Source organism: Schistocerca cancellata, chromosome 2, assembly GCF_023864275.1.
Source record: "Schistocerca cancellata isolate TAMUIC-IGC-003103 chromosome 2, iqSchCanc2.1, whole genome shotgun sequence".
Classification (NCBI taxonomy): Eukaryota; Metazoa; Arthropoda; class Insecta; order Orthoptera; family Acrididae; genus Schistocerca; species Schistocerca cancellata.
Genome location: NC_064627.1, coordinates 864,179,562 through 864,202,522, shown reverse-complemented (window position 1 = coordinate 864,202,522; position 22,961 = coordinate 864,179,562). Strand labels below are relative to the sequence as shown.

At 39.1% G+C, this 22,961-nt stretch overlaps 1 protein-coding gene across 1 annotated transcript in view; it reads right to left on the bottom strand.

Moving 5' to 3' along the window:
• Nucleotides 1–22,961, bottom strand: part of LOC126159431 (meiosis inhibitor protein 1-like) — a 207,630-nt gene that overhangs the window by 147,750 nt on the left and 36,919 nt on the right. The window lies entirely within an intron of this gene.

The window sequence follows — 22,961 nt, the reverse complement described above, 5'->3', positions numbered from 1 at the left end:
TACCCGCCACACAACACTGAGAGTTGGCAAGTCCTCTCATTCATTAAATGGAATACTTATATTATTTAACAGTCAAGCAAGGCCCTCACAGCGAAATGAAAGCTTGATGTTAAAATGTGCTTTCAAGTAACTCTTCTTAGAGTTCTGTCATCATATATAACTTTCTTTTTATTGCAATAAAAGTGTGAAAAAATTATGTATCAATGTTGTTGATAATCTATTGAAATGACTGTCCAATCATTGTGGCACTTTGGGTTCAGTTTTCTTCAGCCTAGATAATTTCATGGCAATAAGTGCCTGGCACATGATGGCCTACACTTGAACCATCATCAGAACTTCCTTCCACAGAATGTTTAGCTTTGACATTCCATGGTCTAAAACTTCAAATAAATTTTTTACAAATGTGTGCGAAATTATTAAAAAAAAAAGAGAAAAAGTGATGTTTTGCGAAAGGGGTGCAAATTTAAATGTATGGATGGAACCACAGGCAAAATTAAAGGAGTCAAAACATAAGTCAAATGAGAGGGCATCAAACAGGGCTCTGATTGGTCTTCTGCTGAACTGCAAGAGAACATTCAGCACATTACTTGAGGGAACTGAGCCCAATGTTGTTACAGGGGTATAATCCTGGCTGACAGGGGTCATTGGAGACAGTAAAGTATTGTACAGGGTGAGCAAGAAGTAGAAGCACACTGTGTCAAGGATGGGCGAGGAGAACAACAGAAAGGAGGTGCTTTGAAATGAAAGAGGGATATATAATGAAAACACAGACATTTTCCGAAAGTACAATATAAATGAGGGCTCATCCAGGCTGGACTGTAGGGGCATCCTCCAGTCTGGGTAATAATTTGAATACAAATCTAGAATGAGGCAAAGGAGATGGTTCAATTTAGAACTGCCTGGTGGCCAGTCATGGAGCGCACAGATGGAGGGGCAAATGACAAGAGGCCATCTGCTCTGTCTGAAAGCTGGACACCAAGAGAGAGAGAGCATCTTTCTGCTGTCTCCTCCCAAAGACACAGCCAGCAGCAACCAAGTAACTCCTTTCTCATATCTCCACATTGGCTAGCTGTGGTGGTGCATATAGCTGATTTATTTAGCAGTGTGGATGAAAGTGTACCTTGTCAGTAACCCATACTAAAATGAACTGCTTCTGTCCTGAAAGATGGGTTGAGTTGGCATAAAAGCAGTGTGGGAATTTATGGCTGTGCTGGATGGCAGCTTCAGAATATGAAAGACAACTTTATGTCGTCAGGAAAGTATTAATGAATTACTGCTAGTACCCCAGACTGGCTACACATACTGTACAATCCTTGCCCCCTCCATAAGACCTATGTTGGTGGGGAGGTTGACTGTTGTGGGGACTTTAGGGAAAGGATCTGTTACAACTGATTTTCTGCAGTGTTGTCAAGGGAAGGCTTATTGCTAAGAGTTGTAAAAATATAGTTTGTCAAAAAATATCATATGGTAACAAAAAAATCTATATCCGCAATGAAATTTTACAAATTCTCAAAATTTTCTCCGTACCTACACCACATCTGCCTGGCTGTACTTTTCAGTAAATAATTTAGTAAAAATCCAGATTTCTTGAAAAGTGTACAATAGTTCCCCAAAAAGAACCACAATTCATATACAGCTGTTTTTAGATACTCACTGGATAAAATACAAACTGCCAACTCTGCATGAAATAATTCAGAACAAGCTCAAAATTTTCTTCAAAAATTACAATATTTCTCCAAAACAGTGTCATTTCAACATAATTAACTTGTGAAAAAATAATGAACTGTTATTTGAATCTTACATGCTAACATAAAATAATAAGGAGCAAGAAAATCAACTACTGATGGCAGAGGCTAAGAAGGAACACTAGTTGAATATTGTAAGGAGGGATGCACAATGCCTCAGTAATGGTTGGTGGAAAGACATGAAAGAGGAAACTGGTACTGTTTCAAGGATTCAGCATGAACTATCCCTCTTCAACAGAAGAGGAAAACCAGAGTAGTGTTAGTGGCATGGCAAGAGATATCTTTATTCTTATCACTCAGTGGAAGAATTGGCATCTCTTCTTTATGTTTACAATAATCTCATGTTTTGAATTTCTGTTAGGTGCAACTCCTGTTTGAAGTTTTTATTTACGTACATCTGATGTAACTGAGCTCATGCTAGTAACAAACCCAGCACATTGCAGATGTTTCATTTTTTTCATAGAGAAATAAATGTAATAAATCTCATACTATTCCTTTAGTTTCATATATTTAAGTTATTTTCATTGCTATGGGTATTTATTTGACCATGAGTGGAAACTGTGGGAGTTGTCGTATGAAAGTAAGCAGTGGGACGGATTGTGAGAGCTGCAATAAATGGTTTCACTGGAGGCATTTTTTATGTGGGGAGAACTCTGGGGAGGTCACTGAGGCCCTATCCTGGAACTGAAAACTGTGCACGAGGAGCAGAAGGAGTGGGTAAGTCTGATCTGTGCCCTTCAGGCACATTTGGATAAAGCTAGGAGAAGCTAGTGAGAATGAAAGGAGGTAGAAGTGAGGGGAGTGACTGGGAATTGGAAATGGGTAGAAAGGCTAACAGGAGAAAGATGTGATCTGACAGTTTTGTTGTGTCTACGAGCAACAGGTTTCAGCTGCCATAGTTGAGGGGAAATGAACCTCAAAATGATATATGAGTAGGGAATGTGCAGCAGACTCTTTGAATAAGAAGGATAGGAAGAGCACAAATTTTAGAAAGAAGGGAGTACTGCTACTAGCTAGCAGTCATGGCCAAGGTGTAGGTCCTCAGTTACTGCAGAAGATGGTGTGGTACCATATCATCAGTGTTTTCTAGCTAACAAGGGGGAGGCCCCAGAGATGGCCAATCGATACAGCTCATATCTGGCAGGTCGCTTGTGAACAACCTAAAATGAAAGACTCTAAGATATTTTGGCCTTCCCAATATAAATGCTGTGCTGGTCAGATAACTGAGGGTTTAGGGCCTTTGTGTAAAGATTTTACAAAGGAGGATCAGGTAGTGATAGTGGATGGGCAAGTAACGGCTTGGATAGGGACGAGGCATGCAACATAGGTGGTGACTTGAGTAAGATAGCTTTCATAACTGGTGGCACAAATATGATCATGATTGGTCTGTTCTGGAGGCATGAATGGCCTAGTCTTGAGAGCTGTTCTGACAGTCAATGTGGAGGCGGAATAGTGCTGACGACTGCTGTCCAGACACACATAGCACTGGTACCAATGGGGACTTGAACACAGGACATAACATGCTGTGTCCTCCCTACCAAAAAGTCCTCAATCCAGTCACAGATTTCCTTGATACCCCAAATGATTATACTTTTGACAATAAGTGTAGGTGGGGTACTGAGTCAAATACTTTTCAGAAATCAAGAAACACTGCATCTACCTGGCTGCCTTGATCCAAAGCTTTCATTTTGTCATGTGAGAAAAGTACTAGTTGGGTTTCACAGGATCAATATTTTCGAAATTCTTGCTGGTTGGCATTGAGGAGGTCATTCTGTTCGAGACACCTCATTATGTTTGAGCTCACACCTGCAAATTCAGTGTAGAATCTGATATGGACCCCATTGGCCTTGGAACTTTGTTCCATTTTAACAATTTCAACTGTTTCTCAATGCCACTGACACTAATACTGATTTCATTCATCTTTTCGATGGTACAAGGGTTAAATTGGGGCAATACTCTTGGGTTCTTTGTAAAGAAACATTTGAAAACAGTTAACTACTTCAGCTTTTGCTTTGTTACAATGAATTTCAGTTCTTGCCTCTTTCTCTAGAGACTGGACACTGACTTTGGTGCCACTAATGGCCTTTAGATAAGACCAGACTTTCTCTGGGTTTTGTGAAAAATCATTTGACAGTATTCTGCTATCATAGTTGTTGAAGGCTTCACGCATTACTCTCTTGGCAGCCAAATGTGTTTCACTTAGCATCTCTCTATCAGTACACCTATGCTTTGTTTTACACTTATTATGTAGTAGTGTCTGTTTCTGTACAAATTCCTTTACTGTGACTGTTTACCACGGAGGGTCCATCCTATTATGAACTGTTCTAATGAGTACATATCTAACCAGTGCATGGTCAACTATTCTTTTAAATTTGAGCCATAGTTCTTCTATGTGCTCCTGCCCTGTGCTAAAAGTTTCAAGTTCCTCACTGAGATATGACACTACTGAGTTTTTATCTAGTTAATGAAGATGTATATGTTTCTGCTTGTTTTAGTTGCCCTTTGTCCTTGGTAATCATTGTTGCCATAACCGTGTCATGGTCATTGATACCAGTTTTGACGGAGACATCCTCGAAGAGGTAAGGTCTATTTGTTACTGTTAGATCCAATACCGTATTTACTCAATTGTAAGATGAGGTTTTTCCTAAATTTGTCATCTTATATTCATAGATGTAACTATTGCTAAAGAGGTAAACGTTTTTACAATGTTTAATAGATTAATATATGGGTTGTCTTACATTTACAGATTGGGCTTTGGCTACTGAGATTTCATACAAATTTATTTAGAAGAGTTCCGAAAGGTAGAGTTTAGCAAACAATACTTCGTTCAAACAGGCTTGAAACTTCCCAAAACACGGATGCACTCCGTACAGTATTGATCTTGCGTAATCAGTCATGTGACATGTGACTCATGGTGCTACTGCAAAGGATGAATATGCAAGAAACTATAAACTAGGCACTACAAAAATCTAATGCTCTGCTTAAAAAATTGACAATTTTGTGAACCACAGAAGGAAATAGCATTAAATTCTATCAACTCACAAACTTTTGTTGTATTTGAATAGATTTGCAATAGAAGTTCTCATACAGATCTGGATAATATATACACAGAGTTGAAATATATCCAGCTGGAACCTTGTTGGAACACTGTAGATGGGGGTGTAGACGTAAAAAATTTATCTAATATAATTTTTTTTTTAGGACACAATTACATGGAACTTGTTGCAGCAGAAATAGTTGGTACACCATATTTTTGGAAGATTTTCCTTTTTTCAGCAAGTCTTTTTTCGCTTTTATGTATTTACAAAACTCCATGCAAGTCAGCTTGTACTTAAACTGGCACAAGACTGATTCCACAGTCCCTCACAGCAGTCAATTTCTTTCATCAGTCTATTAGGCCGACATCAGCGACAATACTCTTTCCACAGTGGCGTTGTGTGCAGAAATAGAAAACAAACATTCACATAATTCTAACAGTTGGCATTTGTATTCAAGATTTTCAGTTTCCTTAAGAGAGCCCAAATCCACCTTTCTTCCACTGAACGTTAGGCTTCCATTTTTTCAAGTCATATTTAGTTCCTAAAATCTATTCAGATACATACATTCCCGAAAACAATTGTCACCTGAAATCTTCACACCATTTTTAGTCAGGTATATAAAAACTTTTTCAATCATCACCCAATCTGAGGTTTCAGATAGTGTCATCGAATAAAATACTTGACATTTATTAAAAGAAATAGCCTATTTCTATAAGTAATCGAATGCTATGGTACAGAAAGCCATTGTCTCTTCCTCAAATTTCGATATGAAACTAAGTTTTGCTTGGTTAGGGTTCTCATTCTTTAATTTGTTCAAATTCATCTCGGTTTGCATGCCAATAAAATCGGCAGTTTTTAGTCTCATTCAGACATCTTTGAGTGTTGATTAATATATTTACTATTTCAATTATTGAGACACTGTTCTTCTCCATGCTTTATATTTTTATTTTTTTCTAACACAGCCAAATTTGACGGCAGAAACAAGAAGTAAATTTCACAGATTGGAATATACTGAATTTATTTTAGGTGCCCTGTCTTCAGTGTCAAAAAAACTATTTTAATGGAATCCAAAGCTTAAGAATTCTCTCAACTGTGAACATTAACAATAGCCATCTTGTCTTGTCTTAGAGTGAGATAGAACAGTCTGATGATTGACATAATTGACTTCAGCTGATCTGTCCTTACTGTGTGTATTGAAAAACAATTAAATATTTTCACGATAGTCATTTCCAAGTCGAAAGTCAAGACTCCAGCAGCGCTTGACATAGTATTGTAAAGAATATGAGTAGGGAATAGAATTCCTTCTACAGTTTTCCTAGTTCTTCTTTAATTTGGTGAAACACATTCTGCTGGCTGTGTCGATGAAGCCTTCCAAAGTTGATATTGGTACTGGCTTGACAAAAAGTGATTAATTTATCTAATAGTATTTGCAGTTTTCTTGAAGTGTCTACACAAAACTTTGCAATTATCACTGATGTTTTGCCATTCTGTGAATCAAACATCACCAGCTTCTGTTGGATTCTGTCAGTTTCAATAAAGTATTGAACAACTAAAGGAAACATCTTTTCAGCCTTGTGGTTCAATGCGTCAGTGCGTATGCCATAAAATGAAACTTCTTGTAATTGTTTTTGGAGTCAGGATACATTGTGACATTCAATTTACTGTAAAGAGAACTGAAGGACTGATGATGTCTGACAACTTTAAAAGCTGATGTTAGTACTGCAGCAACAATAAGCCACAAATTGTGAATGCAGAAATAGGCTTTGATGTCAAAGCTGCTGCGAATCTATTTGTATGATCCTTTGTAGAAATGTGATGCCTCACATCTGCCTTACCTCTGTGAGTTAATGAGATGCAATTCCATCAGTGAGACAAGCTTGTCAACATAAATTTGTGGACATAAATAAACTAACAGAGGCTGAATTTGCATGCTGAGCTAACAGATGGCATTATTTCAGTACCAGAGCCAAACTCGTAATAGTGTTTTTCAAAATGGGAGAAAATTGGATCTTGTCGGGATGCCAGGACAAAAAGATCCATAATGATGACACTGGAGATATACCAGGATGGATGGCAACCCTACATATACTTACATTTATACTGCTTTTTAAGAACAGGTAACATTTACAGGTGAAAATGTTGTCCTTCAAAAACCACTACATGATTCTGAACCCAAGCTAGTGGTTATGAGCAACTAATTATTTATGAAGTGTGTTGCAAATGAAAATTTGGTAGCTGTTCATGTATCAAAATAACAACAGCAAACATATCAGATTCTAATCAGCTTTAGACCAAGATGGTGACATTCAGATGAAATGAGAAAGAAAATTAATCTAGTATTAAAAGCCTAACAAACTAAACAAATCACATTAAACTGTTATCGCAAGAATAAATTATAGCGGAAAGATGCATTGTGGAGACTGTATTAACAGAGGACAATAGATTGCAGGACGAGTAAAAGTTCAAGAACTGGACTGAATCATGATGACAATTTTTTATTTATGAATTAGCTGCTGTTGTTACATATGACCTGCACCCTAGAAGATGTACCCATCCGTGTTTCACTGTTGCTCAAGCACAGTACTACCGAAGGCTTGAAGGGTGAACAGTGACAGTGACACAAGCATAACTGAGAACTATGATGAAAGTGGGGAGGGGAATGATGAGCAGGAGCAAATTTCGTCATGTCGCCAACCATGGGAATCTATACTGTGTACTTTTTTTATGAACGTCTACCACGATTAAACTGCAGCGTGCCTTGGACTGTTTGTACACGGAACCAAACTGATTTTAAAATTGGACAAATACTCAACAATAGCATACACTTTTTCAGATGTTAAAAGACTTTACTGGGACCAGTAGCTTATCATGTTTCGTGCAGCAATATTGTCGATACTGTGATATATAACGCAAACAACAGGGGACGGGTCAGCTGCTGGTTTTACACAGCCAATGAGAGAGTAGTAGGTAGACAATATGATTAACTTTTTAAAAAAAAAGTTCCAACATATTTAGAAGAAACAGTTAAATATTTGCGACAGTGAATATAGAAGTTTCACAGCTGCCCTGTTACGATGATGATGGTGATGATGAAAAATAGTGGTAACACAGATTACAGGCTAAATGAAAGAGGCAATGAAGACAAAAATTAATGTAAACAATTTCTTTTCATTTATTTTATTTCTCCTTGTACTATCAGAATGTAGACAACCAATAAATGATGTAAGTTATAAATGGCACAAATTTAGAACAGGTTTAATGCTCACTTTTTAGGCAGGTACCTTACATCAATAAAAGTTTATAATTTTTATTAGTCAGAATATGTCAAAAAATAAATTTTTCTCAAGGAGTCTTTTAAAAAAATGGGGGTCATCTTATATTCATGACTGCCTTATACTCGTGTAAATACGGTATAATCCCGTCATGAGTATAGATCCAAACTATCTGTTCCAGCATTCAGTAAAGTTTCACAGGATGTCTTAACACACCTATCACTACGAAAACTGTAATTTTTCCAATTCATTGTTGAATGATTAGTCCCAACCAATGATTACAGTATGATTGTGGAACTTATGTACAAGCAAACTGAGGTTATCTCTTAAGTTTCAAGCTACATCAAGAGATGAGTCTGGTGGGTGACAGTAGGATTAGGATTATGTGAGCTTCACTACTTTTTGGGAGCTCGTCAGTCTGTGGCACTTTGTTGTGAATGCTTTGGCAGTTAACCATTAGAATTTTAATACTCTCACTGTCCATGCTGAGTGGTCAACACAACAGAATGTCATGCCAAGGGGCCCGGGTTCGATTCGCAGCTGGGTTGGAGATTTTGTCCGCTCAGGGACTGGCTGTTGTGTTGTCCTGATCATCACCACCTTATCGACATGCAAATCGCCAAAGTGGTGCCAACTCAAAAGACTTGTACCAGGCGAATGGTCTGCCCAACGGGAGGCCCTAGCCACACGACATTTCATTTTCATTTCAATACTCTCACCTGTGGGTGGCACTTCTTTCGATCTTACACTGATACTTCTGGGTTTCCTACACTTATCGTTATCTGGATTGGATGGAGAGTCTCTTAATCTAAAAACCCTTGTGTGCACCCCACACGCATTCAGCTGATGTGTAGAATGCACTTGACCCATTTAGGGGCACCCTACAGTTCTCAACCCAATGGCGCGAGTCCAGGAAGTTGCAGCGTAGCTTGTCACTGAACTTTTGAAGCCTCTGTTTCAGTCTGTACACTCGATTTACAGCCAATGAATTACAATCAGTTCTGGTGACAATGCTGCAAATCATGAGCTTCTTTGAAACTGGGCACAAGGCTGTACTTCTCAACCTTCTCCGCCAATCACTGGAATGATCCAAATATGACCTTGAACGCAGATGAGAGGAATTATTTATTCCAATATGTGCCACAATCTGCACTTGCTTGCACCCTGTTCCCTCAATGGCTACTGAAACAGCCCGTTCAACATATTGACAGACCCCCCCCAGGCATACACACTGAGTGCACCTGGTTTCCTTTCCTCTCCTGTGCTGGCGTTTCCCTAAGGGTACTGTGCCATACATTTGAACTGCTGATGATTAATAGACCATTACCCTTCTGTATTTGCCTCCTCTTGGCACTGGGCTAAACAGATTATCCCAAAACAGGTGAAGTGAGTCCCATTGGCTCAGTTTCAGTTTCAGTAAAAGATAGTACCTCGAACTTGTTGGTTAGGGGGATCAGTATAACACTGGACACTGTACAGGGCACCTAAATCTATCACTGATAAACCACTCGCAGTCAAGTGAGACAGGATCCACAAGAGAGGACAGTACTCAAGGTACCTTTGGTACTGGTACCTTGGTACTGGTACCAAAGGTACATGACTCTCGGGAGCTCTTCCAGCAGACCGATTTGGAGCAGATGCCATTCATTTGAATGTAGTCAGGGCAATTTCCAGCTGCTTACAAATGTTAACCAACTCATCTCATGTTTGACAACAGCATTTACAGTGGGGCTGCATTTTGGCTGGTGTGATATATTACAGGGCACTGAACAAATAACTTTAAATTAATTATAATCTCTTGAGCTACAAAGTTGCTAATTCCCTGTGAAAATTGAATGAAATACACAAAACGAGATTTCTATTAAGGCAACAGAAAAACCTGTGATAAAAATTACTAATTTCCTAAAACTTTTTGAGGTTAATTAAAGTTATTGGCAAACTTGGAATTAAGAGTTAATTTACAATAAATGTATATAATATATATTCCTTTTAGGAGAAAACTAGATGTAACACAATATGTGAGTTGGAATATCTGCTACAGTAACTACACCACAAATGCTGATTTACTAAAATTTAGATTATGCACAAGGCAATGATAGTTTCTGAAAATTTTCCAAACTGCACATTTAATTGTGTTGATGTACAGTGAAGTTCAGGGGTGAGTTATTCTTTGAGAGTAACTGTGAAGCACAAACACTGATTTGCAACGAAATAAGTTACATATCCAAAACGCTCATACTGGTAACTTACAAAAATATAGTTTTCTAAGCAATCAAAAATAACATATTTATTACATAATTACACAATGAAGGCATAGAACGATTCTTCTGAATGATGACAGGCCTACTATTCTCCAGAACTTTTAAAAGAGTACAGATAAGTTTAAGCCTACAATTGACGATAACAGTAGGAGTTTATAGTGGGGCTCGTTTATGTTCAAAATATTCAATGTATCACAATACAATTGGGTACTGATGCAATCAACAAAAGATTGTGCAGAAGCAATGTGAACAGTAAAATATGTGAATCTAGAATTTCAAATCAGCACACAAATCTTGCAGAAGTGTTCTGACACAAAGGAAAATTCTGAAGTCATCTTTTACATATAAATAAACGTGTGAATTGCACAGATTTTTTACTTAGCTGTTTCTGTGCCAACTTCTACACTGGAGTGCCCAACACTGCAGCTTGATTTTATCTCCATCAACATCTAGAAAAATGTGAGCACCAACAAAGCACATCTTCTGCCTGTTGCAGCTAACATTTGTTTATGTGGAGCTATGCAATATCCTACTAATGTTAACATTCTTCAAGGGATCAGTGCCCACTTCTTACTCAGAATACCTACTTAACAGCAATGCTACATAGAAATGAATTAAGGAGCTGCCTATATTTGTTGACAAGACACAGACTCTTCAGAAGGTAAATTAAATCAAAGTGTACACAATGTGCCAATGGCCTTGCCACAATGGTCACACCAATTCCTATCAGATCACCAATGTTAAAAGCTGTTGTGTTTGGCTAGCACTTGGATTGATGACCATCTGGGTTTGCTGAGCACTGTAGGCAAGTGAGATGTGCTCAGCTCTTTTAGGCCAATTGATTGAGAAGTAGCAGCTCAAGTCGCAAAAACTGACAACAGCTGGGAGAGCGCTAAGCTGATGACATGCCTCTCCATATCCGCATCCAATGATGTCTACTGGATGAGGATGACATCACGATCAGTTGGTATCCTTGGCTTTTCAAGGCCTGTTCGGGCAGAGTTAGTACACAACAAAAAAACTAAAAATTTCTGATATCTCTGCTTGGTAAACTGAATTGGCAAACGTAATCCACAGGGGAAAAGGAAAGAATGTGTCTAGATTACAATCAGTGCACAGAATATTAAAGTGCTACATTCATATGGAATATGACAGGTCATGGGGCGAGAAGTCGCACATGGTCAAGAACTGTCAGATGACATTTAAAGGCACATGTCAACAAGGACCAAGTGTGCAATAGGCGCAGAAGGCTGTGATTAGTCAGCAGTCCACAATGGCTGCCAGAAAAGTGAGAGGAGGGAGTTAATCTTCCTGGCAGTAAGACACAGCTTTCATCTTCCATGGGAGGGGAAGGGTAGTGGTAGACACTACACATGCCGGTGGTGGGGACACAGGAGAGAAGACAAGGTAAAGCAGGTGTGTGTATTAGGGGGAGGGGGTGGGGGAGGGGGAGGGGGAGGGAGAGAGAGAGAGAGAGAGAGAGAGAGAGAGAGAGGGAGAGAGAGAGAGAGAGAGAGGGAGGGAGAGGGAGAGGGAGAGGGAGAGGGAGAGGGAGAGGGAGAGGGAGAGGAAGGGAGAGGGGGCACAGATGGTGGCACCCACCAGATACACCTAAGCCAGAGTAAGACAATGCTATTTAAAAGAAGACTAAGCATCAACACTGAGATGCAGAGGAGTACTCAAAACTAGAATATCCATTAGTTGAGATGAAATTAACAGCACAGTAAAATTTCATCTTGCAGTGAGGCAAAGAGTAATAACTCAAAATGGCAAAACAAAGAAAAGAAGAACTTAGTTCCATGTGGCAGTATAGATTTTGCATCAATTTTAAATAGCAGATGACAGAAATATGATAACATATTGCAACAAATTTAAAATTCTTATGATGACCTCTATGTGTTGGATTCGGCAAATGAAGGGTCCGTAAACATCGGCCTCCATTATAGAAATCTGCAATCTTCATGTGAACCACAACAGTGACTCTTTAGCATGACACAGATTTTGATACAGAAAGCACTAGGATGTGCTGAAGACTGTTGCAATTAGGAGTTCTGATAGAGTCACACTGGTGAAGGTCTGTGAGCAGGTACAGAGGGCACATAAATGTCACTGAATATAGATACAGAAGAGTTTTATGGGGAAATGCGAAAAGAAAACAGTCCATTCAGTGGACGGGAAAAAAAATAAAAAAAATAATAAATAAAAAAGAAAAAAAAACAAGCAAACATTTTTAATTCTTACGTACAATTCTCCAAAGAGAAGATTACAGACACACCAACTCAACTGCAGAATATCCAGGTAAAATGGCCCATATGAAATGTTGAAAATAAAAGCAAACAGGGAGACCAACTAAAAACAAGGGGGCAGGCTTGGCAACAAAGCATAACACTCACTACTTGAAATTGTAAGAGGCGGATTTCATATATTCTTTCATTTTCAAAGTATGACATATAAAACCATTCAGGGTAATATGTTAGAACTACTTTATATGGTAACATGCCAAAATACTATACAATAATTCTGTAAAACACCCAAAAACCTACAGTCTCATACTTATGATCTGATCCCTCAAAAGAAAACTAGATTTCTTTCCACAAAGCAAACCACTTAAAACCTATACAAAATATGAGAGCCAGTTAAAAAAGGACACAGATAGAATGAATAACTTACAATAAAGAAGTGTAACAAGTACATCAATCAACATTACTGCTGGTTTCTGGCCTTTGCCAGGAAAACAGTACTGAACAAAGACTTAACTTGCTGCAAAATTAAACCCTCAACATTAAAGCAGAATTAACTAAGAACCAATCACCAGACAAAGACAAAGTATCCCACATCCTGCCTAATTATTCACAACTCATCATCAGTCTTACTACAAATAAATTAAAAGTATAAACTGAGTACAATTCAACCCAGTCTTCAATATTCACATTACAGGGTGTCTCCTAGCATAAATCAGTCAAAAGCAAAAAATACTAATCAAATTACCTCATCACTGGATCATAAATTAAGTAAGAGGAGTAGATTAAACTTAGATGATTCAGAATACAAGGTGGCAGTTGCGTTTGTTAAAATAAAATATACTGGAAACTCACTATGTGAGATAAGTCAAAATGTACTTCCACAACAGTACAACAACACAGTTTCACTCAACCACAACAACAGCAGTATAACCCTCATTAACATGTATCTCATTGTGCTTTGGAACCCAATAGTGGAAGATGTAGGTTCAGTTAACTTTCAGCTTTTACTCATATTACTCTTAGTACACATTATTAATTATATTATTCATTTCCTTAAACTGCTACCCCTTAAGCATATTCTGTCATATAAACACATTAGATTATAGTTTGATATACTGAGGCATACTATCTTCACATGTGTTGAGTTTCAATCGTCACACTTATAAAACAAAAAAAGTCTGTTGGGACCCTTGTTGTTCGTGTTGTATATTAATGACCTTGTACACAATATAAATAGTAACTTCAGACTTTTTGTAGATGAAGCAGTTATCTATAATGAAGTACTGTCTGAAAAAAGGTGTGTAAATATTCATTCAGATCTTGGTAAGATTTCAAAGTGGTCAAAAGATTGGCAACTTGCTTTAAATATTCAGATATGTAAAATTGTGCACTTCACAAAACAGAGAAACGTAGTATCATATGACAACAATGTCAATGAGTCACAGTTGGAATCAGCCAACTCTTACAAATATCTGGGTGTAACACATTGTAGCAGTATGAAATGGAATGATGACATAGGCTCATTTGTGGGTAAAGCAGTTGATAGACTTCAGTTTATTGGTAGAATACTGGGGAACTGCAATCAGTCTACAAAGGAGATTGCTTACAATCATTCGTGTGACTGCTTCTGGAATATTGCTCAAGTGTGTGGGACCCATAGCAGATAGGACTAATAAGGGATATTGAATGTGTACAGAGAAGGGGGGCACAGATTGTCACAGGTTTGTTTAATCCGTGGAAGAGTGTCACACATATACTGAAGGATCTGAACTGGCAGACTCTTGAAGACAGACGTAAACTGTCCAGAGAAAGTCTATTAACGAAATTTCAAGAACCAGCTTTAAATGATTACTCTGGGAATATACTACAGCCAATTACGTATTGCTCACATAGGGATCGTAAGGACAAGATTAGAATAATTATGGCATGCACTGGGGCATACAGAATCATTCTTCCCACACTCCACACTTGAATGGAGATGTAGAGTAGCTGAATACTGAGATCCAGAAATAAGCTATGACAGAGACAAGGTTCAACAACTGGAGGCACTTACTGGTGTACCAACAGTTTCATTTTCCTGCAGAGACAGTGTTGAGCTATATGGGGTCGTAAAGTCCTTCAGGCTCTCACATTTGTGGAACAAGGTGCCCCTGGGGGGGCAGAAGCCCACTTCCATTGAAGTCCACAATCAGAAGTTGTCCGCCCTGGTAGTTGAGCGATCACCATGACAGAATGTCAATACTAAGGGCCTGGGTTCGATTCCTGGCTGGGTCGGAAATTTTCTCCGCTCAGGGACTGGGTGTTGTGTTGTCCTAATCATCATCATTTCATCCCCATCGATGTGCAAGTCACCGAAGTGGCATGAAATCGAAATACTTGCACCCAGTGAACGGCCTACCCAACAGGAGGCCCTAGTCACACTACATTTATTTTTATCAGAAGACGATAGGAAAGAAGAAAGAAATTGTGTGGACCATGACAAAAAAGCAAAACAGAAGAAATGTCACAACTGGCTCGAACTCTCTGTGGTCACTAATTCACATCTTGTAAGCTGCTAGGTCATGGAGATTATTTTAGAACTCTACCCAATTGCCATGTTAAAAATCAGTATTTAATAAATATATGTCTACAGATAATGCAGTCCACAGACAGTGACTTCTCTATTTTTCCTCAAATACCACACCAAAACCATCCCAAAACATTACTAGTGTGAGCAGTAGATAGCAATAATCGACTTAAAAAGTAACACTTAGAAAACACATATGTATTGGCACCGAAACAGCTAAATGAAAAATCCATCCAATTCGCGCATTTATCTACATATAAAAACTGACTTCAAAATTTTTCTTTGTGTGAGACCATGTGTACAAGATTGTGTGCCGATCTGAAATTCTAGATCTGCTTGTTTTACTGTTTGCATTGCTTCTGCAGAATCTTTCATTGATTGCATCAATACCTGTTTGTGTTGTAATATATTGTGAAATTTCAAACTATCAAGAGTGAGGTGATAAACTCCTACTGCTCTCATCAATTGTAGGCTTAAACCTATTTGTGTTTTTCGACAAGTTTAGAGAATAGTAGGCCTATCTTCATTCAAAACAATTATTCTCTAATTGCATTATATAACTACATGAGAAATAGGTTTTTTCTGAGTATTTTTGATCGCTTACAAAACTATATTTTCGTAAGTTACCGGTACAAGAATTATGGATACATAAATTATTGCATAGCAATCAGTGTTTGTGTTTCACAGTCAATGCCAAAGAATAAATCACCCCTCAATTTCACTGTATATCAACACAAATAAATGTGGAGTTTTGAAAATTTTTGAAAGTTATCACTTTCCTGTGGAAAATCTAATTTCTAGTAAATCGGCAATGGTGGTTTAGTTACTGTTGCAGATATTCTAACCACATGTTGTGTTACATCTAGTTTTCTCCTAAAATGAATATTTATTATGTACATTTATAATAAATTAACTCAATTTTTGAGTTTGCCAATAACTATTATTAACCTCGAAAAGTTTTAAGAAATTATTAATTCTTACCATAGGTTTTTCTGTTACCTTAATAGAAATCTCATTTTGTGTATTTCCTTCAGCTTTCATAGGAAATTAGCAACTGTGTAACTCCATAGATTAAAAGATAATCAGTGGACTAATTGATAGTTATTTGTTAACTGTCGTGTAATACATCACACTAGCTAAAATGCTGTTTTTTCAACATGGACTGAGTTAGCTTGCATTCGCCAGCAGCTGGAAATCACCCTGACTGCTGTCAAACGAATGGCAGCTGCTGCAAATTGTTGTGCTGGAAGAGCCCCTGAGAGTCATGTACTTGTGATACCGGTACCAAAGGTGCCTCAAGTACTATCTGCTCCCATGAATTCCGTAGCCCCTGCAGAAAGTACGGATTCTGTCATTATTTGTTCAGTTAACTGTGAGAGACTTGTCAATGGTAGAGCTAGGCATCCTGTACCAATCCCTCTAACCAACAAGTTTGAGGTTCTGTCTTTCACTGAAACTGAACCAATGGGACTCACTTCACTTGTTTATGGAAACCAGTTCATACCGTGTCAAGAGGAAGCAAATGCAAAAGGGTAGGGGTCTATTAATCGTCGGCAGTTCAAACATACGGTGAATGATGTCTCCACTTAGGGAAATGACAGGTAGGGACAGGAAAGGACACCATGTGCACTCAGTGTGTATGCTAAGGGGCCTCACTCAAAATCTTGAAGAGGTTATTTTGGCAGCCAATGAGGGAACAGGGTGCAACCAAATGCAGATAGTAGTGCACGTTGGAACAAATGATGTCTGTCGTCTGGGCTTCGACGTCATACTTGGGTCATTCCAGCAACTGGCAGAGAAGGTTGAGAAGATCAGCCTTGCGCATCAAGTTTCAATGAAGTTCACAATTTGCAGCTTTCATCCCAGAATTGATTATGGCTCCTTAGTGCTGAGTCGATTGGAAGGACTGAAACAGAGACTTTGAAGGTCCTGTAACATGCTAAGCTCTTACTTCCTGCACTTGCACCACAGAGTCAGGTGCACATCAAAGGCTGCTACTCAGGTATCTGAATGTATGTGGAGTGCAACAAGAATTTTTTAGATTAGGCAACTATCAATCCAATCAATATGACAATAACTATAGGAAACTCAGAAGTATCAGTGTAAGATCAAAAGAAATACCTCCCACAGGTTAGAATATTAAAATCCTAGAAGGTAACAGCTGAAGCATTCACAACAATGTGCCACAGTTCGAAGGGATTCTGAAAATCAGTGAAGCTCACATATTACTAGGTACAGAAAGGTGGCTGAAACCTGATATTAATAGCAGTGAATAGTTTGGGGAAAATTTAAGTGCATATATAAAGGTTAGGCTAATGGGAAATAGAAGTGGTGTATTTGTCACAGTAGACAAGAAACTCAAATCACCGAGATACAAACTGAAGCTGCATATGAGATTGTTTGGGAAAGACTCATTATCAAGGGTGGGCATAAAATGTAACTGGATCCTTCTATCACCCACCAGACTCATCTCTTGATGTAAACAAAAAGTTTGGAGAAAACCTCAGTTCACTTTACACAATCATACTGAAATCATCAGTAGAGACTTTATTCATCCAACTATCATTTGGGAAAATTAAAGTTTTGTTAGTGGTTTAGCATGATAAGACATCCTGTGAAACATTACTAAATGCCTTCCCTGAAAGCTACCTAAATAGATAGTTCGGAACCCAACTCATGACCAAAATGTATTGGATCTAATGGCAACAAATAGACTCGACTTTTATTTACGATAATGATAGATGCTGAAGAAATGAATTAAAATTTTTGCCAGTACTTGAACTTGGGTTTCCGCATTTTCTAGGCAGGAATGCTACATATATGCCACCACAGCACTATAACTAACATTGCTGCATGGACTATTCTAGTCCACTGCCCTCTCTAACACAAACTTCAATTCATGTCTCCAGCTTATTTTCCCCTTCGAGGATGTCCACATCGGAACTGATGTGGCAACAATTATTACCAAAGTATGAGAACAACTACAACAAGCAGAAAGATATATATGTACAGTCAACTAGATAGCAAATCGGCAGTGTCGTATATCAGCGAATAGCTTGAAACTTTCAGCACATGGTAGGAGCATGTAGAGGAACTATGGCTCAATTTGAAAAGAATAATTGACCATAACTAATGAGGAGGTATTGAATAGAATTGGGGAGATGGGAAATTTGTGGCACAACTTGACTAGAAGAAGAGATCAGTTGGTAGGGCATATTCTGAGACATCAAGGGATCACCAATTTAGTATTGGAGGGCAGCACGGAGGGTAAAAATCGAAGAGGGAGACCAAGAAATGAATACACTAAACAGATTCAGAAGGATGTAGGTTGCAGTAGGTACTGCGAGATGAAGAGGCTTGCACAGGATAGAGTAGCAAAGAGAGCTGCATCAAATCAGTCTTCGGACTGAAGACCATAACAACAACAATTGACCATGAACTGGATAGATATATACCCAGTAGAACAGCTCATAGTGGGAGGGATCCTCCATGGTATACAGTCACTTTAAAGAAACTTCTAAAGAAACAGAAGTTACTTTATAATGTGTATAAAACAAAGCATTGGGCTATAGATAGAGGGATGCTGAATGAAACTCATTTGCTGTCAAGAGAGTAATGCGTGAACCTTTCAGTGACTACCGTAGCGGAATACTTTTCTGTGACTACCATAGCAGGATACTGACAAATTTTCTTCCAGAAAACCCAAAGATATTATGCTTGTGAAGAAAGGCCATTAGTGGCACCAAAGTTAGTGTCCAGTCACTAGCGAATGAGACAGGAACTGAAATTGAGGATAGTAAAGGAAAAGCTGAAATGATTAACTCTATTTTCAAATGTTCCTCTAGAAAGGCAAACCCAGGTTAATTGGTCAATTTAATCCTTGTTCCACTGAAAAGAAGAGACAAAAAGTATTAGTGTCAGTGGTGTTGAGAAACAATTCAAATTGTTAAAATCAAACAAAGCTACATGGCCGATGGAATTAATGTCAGATTCTATGCCGAACTTGCAGCTGAGGTAGCCCCTCTTCTAACTATAATCTACTGCACATCTCATAAAACAAAAAGCTGTGCCCAGTAAATGGAAGAAAGCACAGGTATCACCCAGCTACAAAAAGGTAGTAGAAGTTATCCACAGAACTACCAACCAATATTCTTGACATGGAGTTCTAGAATCTTAAGACATACTGTGAGCTCAAACATAATGAGGTATATTGAAGAGAATGACCTCCTCTATGCCAACCAGCATAGATTTCAAAAACACTGATCTTGTGAAATCCACCTCGCACTTTTCTCACAATATACTGAAAGCTTTGGATCACGGCAATCAGATATGTGCAGTATTTCTTGATCTACAAAAAGCATTTGACTCACTATCACACCTATATCTATTGTCAAAAGTGCAATCATATGGGGCGGTACGTGAAATTTGTGACTGGACTGAGGACTTATTGTAGGGAAGATGCAGCATGTCATCTTGGATGGAGAGTCATTGTCAGATGTAGAAGCAACTGCAGGTGTGCCCCAAGAAAGTGTGTTGGGACTCCTGTTGTTCCTGTTGTATATTTAATGACCTTGTGGACAATATTAATAGTAACTTCAGGCTTTTTGCAGGTGATGCAATTATCTACTATGAAGTACTACCTGAAAGAAGCAGCATAAATATTCTGTCAGATCTTGTTAAGATTTTTAAGTGGTGGAAAGACTGGTAACTCGAATTAAATTTTCAAAAATGTATGGTCATGCACTTTATAGAACAAGAAAACATAGTGTATATCACTATAATATTGATGAGTCACAGCTGAAATCAGCCAACTCATACAAATATCTGGGTGTAACACTTTGTAGGGATATGAAATGTAATGATCACATAGATTCAGTTGTATGTAAAGTAAGTGGTAGACTTCAGATTACTGGTGGGACACTAGGGAAGTGCAGTCAGGCTACAAAGGAGACTGCTTACAAATCACTTGTGCAATTGGTTCTTGAATATTGCTCAAATGTGTGGGACATGTACCAAATAGAACTAACAGGGGACATTGAATGAATACAGAGAAGGGCAGCAAGGGTGGCCACAGGTTTGTTTGATCTATGAGAAAGTGACACTGAGATACTGAAGAAACTGAACTGGCAGACTCTTGGAGACAGACATAAACTATCCCGAGAAAATCTACTAACCAAGTTTCACGAACTGGCTTTAAATGATGACTCTAGGAATACAATGCCCTATGTATCACTCATATAGGGATCGTGAGGATAAGATTAGAATAATTACAGCACGCACAGGAGCATTCAAACAATCATGCTTCCCGTGCCCCATATGTGACTGGTATGGGAAGAAATTATAATAACTGGTACAGTGGGACATACCCTCTGCCACGCACTTCATGTTTATTTACAGAGTATAGATGTAGATGTATTAATAATGCCATTCAAGGGCAGTGTCCTTCCTGTTGTTCTACACATTAATTAATAAAAGTGGCTAGCATAATAGTGTCTCGGAAATACAAACTAAATGTTCCACCAACAAAATTACACCTTTTAAACAGTCACACCTACTGCATCTCTTCCCAAAGACAGCATCACAGAGCAATCAATGCAGACACTAGGCTTACCAAATAAAGTTATTTTCTAGTCTGTTCTCATTTTGCTTAACCCTACTGCATTTGTGTTTTAGTTCACATATTACATCTCCTCTAAAACTTATCACTGAAAATTCTCTTGAACACTGTTCATTCAAAACTAAAATTTTCTGGTCTGAGAGTCCCTATTGGTCACACTAATCAGAAGTTCAAGGGTACTTATCCAGTTGTGGAGCAACACAATGTGGTGTGGTGCTACACGCATTGGGCGACGTGTATTGGCAGCAGCAGCAGCAGGGGAACACGTGCAACTTGCACGAATGCAGCGCGGGTCCAACGATGACAGTTTGCTGTAATGATGGCGAGAATGAGGTGTCTCAATGTGTACACTTGGGCCATTAAGGAGGTGGCAGCAACAAGTGCTGCCTGGCAGTGGACTGCAAGGCAGCAGCTGCAGATGGGCAGCGCCACTGTGCGCTTGCATGCATGGCAGTCTGACTGGCAGCAGGCAGGTAGAGTGGCATAGTGTAGCAAACAAGCCACAGTGACCAGTGCCAGTGAAACTGTGGTGGTGGCACATGCATCCACAACAGGGCTGTGCAACTGGGTGGCAGCAAACAGCTTGGCCCACAGCACTGACAGCTTGGTCTGGCCAAGTTGCAGCATGGAGTGGCACCAGTGACTCTCTCAGCAGGGCCAGCAGGCAGGCAGCTGATGGGCAATGCTGGTGGAAGGCAGGCAGTTAATGGTGAAGTGCTCATGGCTAGTGAGATGTCACAATGACTATAAACTGTGCACTCATGTGCTTGGCAAGGCTGCAGGAGTGGCATGGATCCAGCATGCAGCTTGGGTGAACACATATGTGCAGCAGCAAACTGTGTGGTCCACGGTGTGGACAGCTTGGCTGGCAGGCATGCAGCATTTTGGACAAGCCGGGTCACGTGGAGCAGTGCACTTGGGCAGCAGTCAGGTGAAGCAGTGCACCTGGGCAGCAGTATGCTGCAGTGATTGTATACAGTGTTCTTGGGTGCTCTGCTATACAGTGTGTTTGTGTGGCAATGGCCGCACAAGAACAGTGCATGAGGATTTGGAGTGCTGCTGGCTCATGGTGTCACACTCTCAGACTGCAAGGGCTGTGACAAAACTGATACATCCATATCGATTCTGCTCTAGTCATTATTCCTGCCCGGAGAGGTTTTGCATGGCAGCCTGGGCATGCTTGGTTTCTGACTTGGAATAGTTTTTCAAATAGCGACATGCAAGGTGGAAACAGATGGCTGTGTCTGAGCTGTAATGGGGAAGGGTTGATGGTGGCTCCTGGCATGGCAGTGTGCTGGTATTGCAAACTAGTCATGTGGTAAGCTCGGTGGTGCAACAAATACAAATCCTGCTGTACGCGAAAGGATTTTGCCAACCTGTTGCACTGTAACTGTACGCAACATCATATGCTACTTTAGCTGGACTTCCCTAATGACAACTTTCAGTAAACCCACTCTAGGCAGTTTACTGTTAATAGTGAGGGGCAGTTAAGTTTACTCCTAATGGTTATTCAAGTATCAAGTTCGGCACTAGTAGCACAAATGTCATACTCAAGATTAAAAATCTGTTTACTGACATACAATTGCGAATTAAAGAACTGTTGTGACGTGTCCAGGAGCTATATTTGAAATTTGTAAAACTTGTTGATGTAACAGGATTATGAGACCATTGAGCCAGGGTGGATGCCTGCTGCTAAGTTATTTGTTAAATAATACTGAACATATTAATATCTGTTGCAGAAACTGTCATCTGTCACTTAAATCTGGTGTGTCTGAGTATGCCTAAGGTGTCACAACTTTGTAGTACATGAAAGTGAATACTGTCAGCTGTTGTATCTTGTAGTGTATCACATGTCAGCTTTTGTTAACATATCGTACAAGTACAAATGTGAAAATTGTCTTTGTTTAACAGAATGTTCACAAAATTGTTTAATACTTGCTCAGTGGCTCATCCTTCAAGGGTCAAATACCCAAGCCCAACCTTCCCAAAGCTTTTCCCATCTCCTATCCTCAAATTCCATACCAATTTGGTAGCAGTTAGTCAGGTTAAGCCTGAGGCAGGAACCAATATTGGTACTTGTAGTGGAAGTTGCATAGCTTAAGTAAGTGTAGCTATTTTAGAGTAATAAGACAGCATGGCTGAGTTGTGTCATTGGCTGCAGGCTGCCTTGGATAACTCAATACAAATCTAGGCCCAGACAGTTTGTGAGGTGATTACTG